Source organism: Poecilia reticulata, chromosome 3 (assembly GCF_904066995.2).
Source record: "Poecilia reticulata chromosome 3, P_reticulata-male-v2, whole genome shotgun sequence".
In the NCBI taxonomy this organism is placed as follows: domain Eukaryota; kingdom Metazoa; phylum Chordata; class Actinopteri; order Cyprinodontiformes; family Poeciliidae; genus Poecilia; species Poecilia reticulata.
In genome coordinates, this window is record NC_088832.1 from 12,280,293 (window position 1) to 12,287,173 (window position 6,881).

The 6,881-nt window shown below is 39.4% G+C and overlaps 1 protein-coding gene across 8 annotated transcripts in view; it reads right to left on the minus strand.

The window, feature by feature from the left end:
* Nucleotides 1-6,105, minus strand: part of cdkl5 (cyclin dependent kinase like 5) — a 36,207-nt gene extending 30,102 nt beyond the window's left edge. For 2 of the 8 annotated variants that reach the window (XM_008404506.3, XM_008404507.3), the window contains exon 1: nucleotides 5,438-6,103. The gene's annotated coding sequence lies outside the window, so the exon portion shown is untranslated. Of the gene's footprint in view, nucleotides 1-5,437 lie in introns of all 8 variants that reach the window. The other 6 variants (XM_008404509.3, XM_008404505.3, XM_081605085.1 and 3 more) reach the window with 5 other exon arrangements.
* Nucleotides 6,106-6,881: the final 776 nt, after the last annotated feature.

Consider the following 6,881-nt stretch of genomic DNA (forward strand, 5'->3'; position numbering starts at 1 on the left):
CCTCATATCACCTTTCTTATGCAACAATTCCTGATCGCAGAGTAGCAGTGATGTTAAGGCTAATGCACTCTAAAAGTAGGTCTTCTCCTGATTCAATTTCTCTAGAGGGTTGGATTATTAAACTCGTTTCACTTCTTAATGCATGAATTATTTCTAATTTGCTGTGCAGAATATCCATCCATCCATCCATCCATCCATCCATCCATCCATCCATCCATCCATCCATCCATCCATCCATCCATCCATCCATCCATCCATCCATCCATCCATCCATCCATCCATCCATCCATCCATCCATCCATCCATCCATCCATCCATCCATCCATTTTCTTGCACCCTTTTTCCCTCAGTGGGGTCGGGAGGGGTGCTGGTGCCCATCTCCAGCCAACGTTTCGGGCGAGAGGCGGGGTACACCCTGGACAGGTCGCCAGTCTGTCGCAGGGCCTGTGCAGAATATCTAAAATAGAAATGTTTTGGAGTGCTAGGGGGAAAGTAGAACCTCACAGTCAGAAATTGGTGTAAGAAGTCAAAACATCGTTATTGTTACAACCTGCTAAATGCAAAGTTGAGTCCACATGTAGTTTTGAGTTCTTTAAGCACAGTTCTTAAGATTTATTTCCTTAGTTAAAAAAAAAAGTCAAACCAGATGTTTAGCTACACTATAAAATGATAGCTTGATTTATTATTGCTAATATCTGACATTAAGTCAGCCTAAAGTTTTAGATCAGTTGAGATGACCAAAAAGCATTTCTATTTGCAAAAAGCAAAATAACAAGAGAGAGATTTTTGGACGATTTTGCTAAAAATGTTTCAAATATAAAAGTTCACATATTATACTGAATTTCCTGAACTTTTAAACAATTTGTGAGACATCAGATGGTGATATCCTAGCTTTTTTTTTATTTTACCTCCTGTTAGGTTTATTCATTCAGTTCAGTTTTAGCCTCAAATTGTTAGCTGTAATGTAACTTTAACATTAACAGTCTTGTTTGCAATCCATATTCGCATGAGTTATAAAGGTTTTGCAACCAAGCAAAGTCTATAAATTATAAATTAGCACAGTACATCATAGGCCCTACTAAACCCTAAATGTGGATTTCATTTTGTCATTAATAAAGTGTTGAAGAAACTGTATTTGATTAAACAAAGTAAATAAAAAGTTAACTAAGTTTCATTTTTCTGGGCTTAAAATGACAGATTTTTAGTTTGGATAAGTTTGCATGGTCTAACTTGGTAAGAAAAAAAAAACGGTCCACGCTACATCTTCACAAAACTATATCTATGGATAGATAGAAAGTAAAGGTTGATCATTAGATGCAACAGCAATCGATAACGTGACACTAAACAACTTAAATAATTCAGAAGTGACATCATATTGAAAATGCTTTGCACGATTTTACTTTCACAAGTCGCATAAAACCCAAGCCTCTAGATAGATCACACAACTTCAGGACTTGGCAAAAGAGCTGCAGTGTAAATCTAAGTTTCTGTGACAAGACAGACTGTGTGAAGGACACTGGATTATGCAAACATTCATGGACGGAATCCCAGAAAAATGAATATTAAAAAAAACCTGCAAGAATGCTCCTTAAAAAGAAGAGAATGGAAATCTGATCGAACAAAAGAAGCACATTCTTTACTCGGTTTACAATGAGAGCATTTCTTTGTGTTGTGATGAGATCTAGCACAGCTGGAATGAAACTTACTGGGTCTAAAAGGATGTGTTTGTTTTCCTGAGGGTAAGTCACAGAGATGAGTGTGTAATGGATTGCTGATGGATCAGTACAAAAGCTGTTAAAATACTAAATGAATAGAAGGGCTCCACTGACACTATTATCAACAATTTCCTCAGAATCTAGAAGCTGCAGATAAATATGTCAAAAATCTTAAATGCCACAAAAGAGATTCTAAGAAAAAATCTTTTGGGAAAAAAAAAAACAAAACAAAGACAAGTGCTGGTCTGGCCTATTAGATTACAATATTCTTTAATCAAAATAACATAAGAATGTATGTATATGGGTTTCAGAAACAGTTTATTTTTGTGTCTCCTGCTGTTTTACTTGTTTCGGTGAAAAAGCTAAAGGAGTATTTTGGCCCATTGTTTGTATATGATACAATCATCCTTTTCAGTGGGTCTTTATAGTTATAAGGAAACATTTATATAAATGACAAAACAAGTGCAAATAAGCAATAATTGAAATGATCCCAGCTTTGCGTTAGAAACAGAAAACCCACAATCGTGTTAGCATGCTGGTATGTCATGTTACAACATGCCAACATCCAATTATGTGTGGAAGAATGTCAAAAATATTTAGGATATTTTTTTTTATGGATTATTTTTTATTAAATGTTAAGACTTATACCAAAACATGTGCATGCAGTAGTGGTATTACAAGGTCACAGTGCTGCTAACACCCAGCCAAATCTCCTCAAATTCTCAAATTCCTCTGCCTGTTCTCTACCTTCAAATATTTTCAACACCAAACTAGATCTGTGTCATTTTATTCAGTTTAGACATTCAGGATCTCAAAGCCAATTGTTGACCCTTTAAGGGTTCTTGGCATGCATAACGTTGCTTTAATATTTGAAATTCTGCCTCTCAGAGCATCAACAATAACTTTATCTCCCTTTAATCAACATGTGATTGTGAGTGAGGGTCAAGATCTGTCAGACATCCTTATGTAACAATGTATAATTTGTCTTTCTTGTAAATGAATGAAAAGTGTAGCAGCCTTCCGTCAGCCAGCTGACTGTGCACAGCAACAGGTAGGGGAGGGGGGATGTTAACCTACTCTATACTCTATACAACCGGAGAAAACCTCAGTTTTCCCTGCACTTTCCATGGCAACTCATGCAAAGGACTTTAAACCTCCAGATGGTGCAAACTACAATCTGAGCCACACCTGGATCAAATGGCTGGATTAATTAATGCAGTCCAGATCCACTGAGTCCTGCTAATAACTTGATTATTTGATTTAGAAGCAGGAAAACATCTCAATGTATTTGGCACCTCTGTTTTAGAGGTTGTGAAACTATAAAAATACAGTTAAACTCCAAATTTGACATAACCTACTCAGATTTAGATTTGAAAGAAGTCGGTTTCCTGTTGGACATGAGAGAGGAATCTCACAAATAACAATGAAACAATGCATCCATCCATCCATCCATTTTCTTTCACCCTTGTCCCTCAGTGGGGTCGGGAGGGTTGCTGGTGCCTATCTCCAGCTAACGTTTCGGGCGAGAGGCAGGGTACACTCTGGACAGGTCGCCAGTCTGTCGCAGGGCATCACAGAGACACACAGGACACACAACCATGCACACACACACACACACACACACACACCTAGGGGCAATTTGGAGAGGCCAATTAACCTAACAGTCATGTTTTTAGACTGTGGGAGGAAACCGGAGTACCCGGAGAAAACCTACGCATGCACAGGGAGAACATGCAAACTCCATGCAGAAAGACCGGGGCCGGGAATCGAACCCAGAACCTTCTTGCTGCAAGGCAACAGCTCTACCAACTGCGCCACTGTGAAGCCCATGAAACAATGCAAAATGTGTATTTACTTTGAGAAAAAAAAAATCTGTTTTGGGTTGCACTACATCAACAAGCTGCATTTCAGAAAGATTGTATACATTTTTGAGCTTCCAGTTTTTTATGGCTGGACGTAGGGATGGGAAGCATCGTCTATCCAAACCAAAGGGATTCAGCAGATATAGGTGCACCCTTTGCTACTACTACTACTACAGTTTCAGCTCATTGGGAAGGCTATCCAGAAGGTCTACGAATATGTGTTCATGGGATTTTTTTACCATTTTTCCAAAGGCATTCTTCCAAACGCAAACCCCAAAGGCATTTTGTTGACTTGAGGTGTGGGACGTGCAGACCAGTCAAGTTCTTCCACACCAAACTTGCTCATCAATGTCTATATAGATACAGTTTTTATGAGTTGGGTGTAGTTTGAGAACTGTTCACACAAAGTCAGGAGCAAAGAATTAAGAGTTCATTTCACTTGAACTAAAGAGACAAACTCAACTCTAGTTTTTTTTCTATTTAAGTCAATTTGACAGGAAATGTTTTCTCAAGTAACTTTATAAGACAAACAAATCCAGTTTATAACAACCAGCCCCAAACCATAGCCTCTTCCTCTCAAGACAGAACATCTGACCCATTGCAGTCTCCTGGCAAGGAGGAAACAGAAACATGTCAGTCATTGCCAGATAACATGTCTTCACTGCTCCGGAGTCCGGTGCTCTCTGCATCTTTGCATATTGCCTATGAGTGGTATATTTTCATAATGTGAATAAACACTGACAAAACTGCAAAACAAAGGTGACAAGTACATTTTAAACTGAGAGTCTAACAGTAAATATGAATACAGATGTCTTTGGTTTAAGCTAATCCTATTCCCATCATGCATCCAGGGTCTGTTGGAATACTTTTTTCAATAATGTTGTGTGTCCAAAAAGCAGAGATGAGAAAAAAAAAAAAAACAACCGTTAAAATGGTTCTTTCGTCATTTTAGTTTTTCTAAACTAGAACCATTAAACTTCTTCCTGATTTGGCTCAAGTAGATTTGTAAAAAAAAAAAAAGAGAGAGAGAAAATTCTATTTATTCAGCAGAACAATAGAGCAAAAAGAAAAAGAAGAAGAAAAAACACTTTATTGTTGATTTGGCTCATGTGCCCGTGTGTGGGCGTTTTCCTATGCAGTGTGCAATCCACACATCTTAGGCTTTCCAGGGAAAAGAAATGAGATGTGGATGTGCAGGGCATCGATGGAGGACATGGTGCTGAGGGGGAGGTAACAGACAAGTTGGAGCAACTTGAAATACATGTGAAGACCTGAATATTTATCTAAAATGGTCAAGGACGTGTTTTAATGAGCTTTCTTGATAAACTAAATGAAATAACCGTTAAAGTCGAAAGAAACGCAGATTAAAAAAAACCGAGGTGATGTGTCCAAAAAAAAAACAAAAACAAAAAAAAACGAATAAAAATGCAATAGGAACAAGTGAGTTTGAATGTGCGTGAAATTAATAGCTTGACTCGGGCGTCCGCGTGCACGAAGGAGTGTGCACGCAGGGGGGAGGATGAAGGGGGGAGGGGGGGGCGAATTGGGATAGTAGCTAATGCTGCTCTGCTCTCTCTCTCTGCACCGAACTGCGTCTCTGCCGCCGCTGCGGAGCGGAGCGCAGCACCATTCCATCGCTGTCCACGCGTTTCTCAGCCTACACAGCAACCAGTGCATACATCATACAGAGCAGCCGGAGCACGCTCACCACAGTGCAGCACAGCAACATACACCGACAGGGCTATAGAGCAACCCGCAAATCCACAAGAATGACATTCACTTCCAGCGCGCACAGCACAGGGGTGAAATAAATCAGGTGGTAACGAAAAGCACTGGCGATCCGACCAAAGCGACGTTTACCTGCATATGCGATGTGTCGCCTGTGTGTGGAGGAAGCAGAGAGCATCATTCCCTGGGAAAGCGATTATGTGGGGAGATGAAGAAACATCCTGTGGAGCGACAGGGGCGAGAAAAAAGAACCACGGGCCTGCGCGTCGTGACACGATCAAATGTCCTCCCCACTCCGGCTCTGGGGGCAGATAAGACCTGGATCCGCAGACATAACGTCGATGACGGAAGGGTCAGTGTACCGTCAACAGTTCTTCGGAGGCTCCGCGTTCGTAGCCTCAGCATCAGCTGGTTATAGCAGCAAAATCGTCATTCCTGTGAGCGACGCAGCCGAGAGCCAATAGAAACGTGCGCGTTCCAGCAGTGCGCTTGCATCCACCGCGAGCTGCGATCAGATAAAACTTTGATTAGATCCAGCGCAGCATCTGTTGAATGGAAAGTATTTTGGTTGATACTCGCCTTCCTCTGGTCGCAGAACAACAGAATCAGGTCTGTCTGCAAGACCCACTGATTAACAATCTCCTTCCTTCTTTCCTTCCTTCCTTCCTTCCTTCCTTCCTGCCTTCGCTCCTTTCTCTCTCGCCTACTCCTCCCCTTCAGGATTGCACTAATTGAGGAATCAGAAGAGTTAGCAGAATTCCACAGTGTCTCGACCTGTTTCATAACCAGGAAACGTATTTTTAATCTGCACCTTCATGTCAGATGGATGACTGTGCAAAAAAAACAAAAAAAAAAAAACCCAAACAAATAAACTTATTCTTACGGCCATGCAGTTTGACCTCTGCAACAAAATGTAGCTGAAATTGAAGGTGAAAACGGTCCTTCTTCCTTACAATTACATTATCATATCAAAATGCAAAGATTTTTGATAAAGTACAAAAAAGATGTAAAATGTTTTTAACTGAAACAAAAAAACATAATTATAATTAACTTTTGTAATTTTGTAAGTTTGAAACAAAAGAGGAAATAATATTTTGGAGTGCTCAAACACAAAACTCGCCTCATAATTTCATTTGCAAGAACAGAAATAAACAGAAAAGATGTTTATAAGAGTTCAACTTTGCAAATATAAGACATTTTTTAAATATGACTGACACTTCTTGTCAGGAAAAAAGATTATCAAAAATACATATGAATTTTTATTACATAGTTAGAACATTCATGATGGCACCTTGCCTTTGGCTCCCTTCTGTGGAGAATTCAAGATGAAGAGCAGATCCACAAGCAAACTTTCTCACTAACACTTAAAGCCGCACATAAATATGACTGTGTTGAACATGAGGAAAATGTATTTGACTATGTTTAAAAGAAAAATATTCAGAATGCACTTTTACTGAACTTCCAATGACAACATGGACAAGAACATAGATATAGAATATATTTAAAAGACTGAGAAGACCAAAATTGTTATGTAAATGGTATGCAAAAGGCAACTAATAACACCATGACTATTTGT